This window comes from Cyprinodon variegatus, unplaced genomic scaffold, assembly GCF_000732505.1.
Source record: "Cyprinodon variegatus isolate N-32 unplaced genomic scaffold, C_variegatus-1.0 Scaffold95, whole genome shotgun sequence".
Classification (NCBI taxonomy): domain Eukaryota; kingdom Metazoa; phylum Chordata; class Actinopteri; order Cyprinodontiformes; family Cyprinodontidae; genus Cyprinodon; species Cyprinodon variegatus.
Genome location: NW_015150548.1, coordinates 221,271 through 223,584, shown reverse-complemented (window position 1 = coordinate 223,584; position 2,314 = coordinate 221,271). Strand labels below are relative to the sequence as shown.

Here is a 2,314-nt window from a genome sequence, read left to right as displayed (position 1 = left end):
TTTTAAATTGAGTTTGAATTTTTTTGCAAACTGTACTTTTCTAAAGTAAAGAAAATATGTTCTGTTAAACTATTTGAAAATTTGCAATATGTAAAACCCAATTTGAAAAGAGAAATTTATGACAAAATTCAAAAAACATAAATTCTGTTAAAAAACATTTGAAAGAATTTGAACAAATTTGAGTTGAAAATATTAAAAGAAATTGAAAAAAAAGACTTTAAAATGTGAAAAAAAAATCACGTTGGAAACCTTCTTTGACTAAGATTTAAGTTTAATTTCTGGATTTTTTACAAATATGAATTTATAATAAATATTTTTTTGCTTACAACAATTATGGAATAAAACTCACTCAGAATAAAACCCAACTTAATGTTAAAGTTTGACTAACTGGAGGCACTATATTAGTGACAATGCTAAAAGTACATTTAAAACAAATGTAGCTCAACCAAACAAGATGGATAAGTTTTTTTTTTTTTTTTTTTAGAATGATTAAGATTGTATAGGAGTAAATGTGTTGGACAAAAATGAAAAGGACGTTAAAACATGCCTTTGATTCTCTGGAAGGTCTACTGAAGAACAGAACTGGAAAAATTGCATATGTCTGGTGTCAGAACAGTTCTGAGCAATTGAAACTGTGAGGATACACGGACATTAATCCAACATCATCTATTCGCCAATCAGCTGTTTGAGAGGGATGTTCTTCCTTCCATCACAAATATAAACAATGTGCCCGCTATTTGGTATTGTGGAGGATGTGTGGAAATGTGTTACTGAAAAGCCCCTAGAACCTCCTTAGAATCCATCGCCTTGTGAACCCTCTTCTCATTAGGTCTCAGGTAATTATCCAAAATGTTTAATACTCACAGAAATGGTAAATGTGACAAGATTTACAGCCTCTTCTTTATACAACTCAGTCAGGCCTAAATCCTGTATGTAAGCTGTGCCAAAGATAACTCAAATTAGGTAGATTTTTACAGAATTTTCTAATTAAAAGATGAATTGATCTCCTAATGACAAACAGCAGGTTTTAAAGAAGAGAGTTCATTCTAAATTTTTGAGAAGAACTTGGTAAAAATTTCAGGTCTTATTTGGCAAAAATACGTGGCAATTCAATTGCAATATTTCTGTAAAGGGATGCAGTAAAAAACAACTGTAACTGAGAAAGAAGGAGGTCCAGAGATGGGAGAACTGGAGTCAATAATAATCTTGTATCTTTATGTCATGTATTTGTTCTGCCCAGCCACTGAACCAGGTGAGACCAATCTACACAGGTTAAACCAGATTGGACTTACCTGGTTCAGTGGCTGGGCGGAACGTGATTTAGAGATGACCTGTTGACTCCAGTTCCAACATCTCTGGACGGAGCCACATTAAGAAGAATTGAGAAAGGTGGAAACTCACCACTCTCTAATCGCTGCTTCCTCTTTAGTGTTCAGATGACGTTTATCTCCTTTTCCAAGCTTTTGTTCCCTTTCTTCGTTGCTTTAGTCCTCATCTAGCACATGGTCAGGTAACTTTAGCTTCGACATGAGGGGGATAACTGAATATCCCATTCAGATTTGTTGGTCAAATTTGCAGCTGTCGTTTCTCATTTGTGTCCCTCATAAGGTTGGAGTTGGCATAAGGGGAAACGACCACCGTTTTTTTTGTCTTACTGTGTCGCTCAGGCCACAGCTCTGATTCTGTCATTATCGGACAGCTACAGAGTGACGGAGGGAGGGTCCGAAAGGAGGGTTTGCAGGGAGGCATTAAATGCTTTTGCAGCTGCTTCTATTGCAAGCCACCCCTCTAAAAATACCAACAGCTTTCATGACGAAGGGTCAGATAAAGTTAGGCTCTCCATTCAGAGACTGTGCCACTAAAGATAGGAGGAGGCCAGAGGCCTGCATTGGATCACTCAGCTCAAAAGATATCCTTAGCTAAACATCGTGTTAGAAAGAACAATCCGCTTGTTGGACTTCCTTCAGATAGTAATCACAAAGATCCCAGAAATAGTTTTACATTTTTATCACATTATCATTGCAGCAGTTAAGTTTAGCTATTAGGCTGAGTTTAATCATCTGAATAAGTTTAGCAACATAAAACATCTATTTGAGTCATATTAAAAACAGTATTCTCACAGTTTCTTAAAAGCCTTAAAAGTTTGTGATTTTGAAAAAAGAAATCATGCAAAGCAGAAAGTTTTTTGAAAACAAAAAATAGACAGCCATCTTTGGACGTCCCTGAATGTTTTATGGGGTTTGACATTTCACAAGGATACATAGCGCTGTCAATCTGTTGTTATTTTCTCTTATTAGAGAAAATAATGTCACTA

General features: G+C 35.5%; 1 protein-coding gene across 1 annotated transcript in view; it reads right to left on the bottom strand.

Annotated features, from left to right (window-relative positions):
- Window positions 1–1,703, bottom strand: part of obsl1 (obscurin-like 1) — a 21,512-nt gene extending 19,809 nt beyond the window's left edge. The window contains exon 1 of the mRNA XM_015373991.1: window positions 1,402–1,703. The gene's annotated coding sequence lies outside the window, so the exon portion shown is untranslated. The remainder of the gene's footprint in view (window positions 1–1,401) is intronic.
- Between the last annotated feature and the right edge of the window lie 611 nt (window positions 1,704–2,314).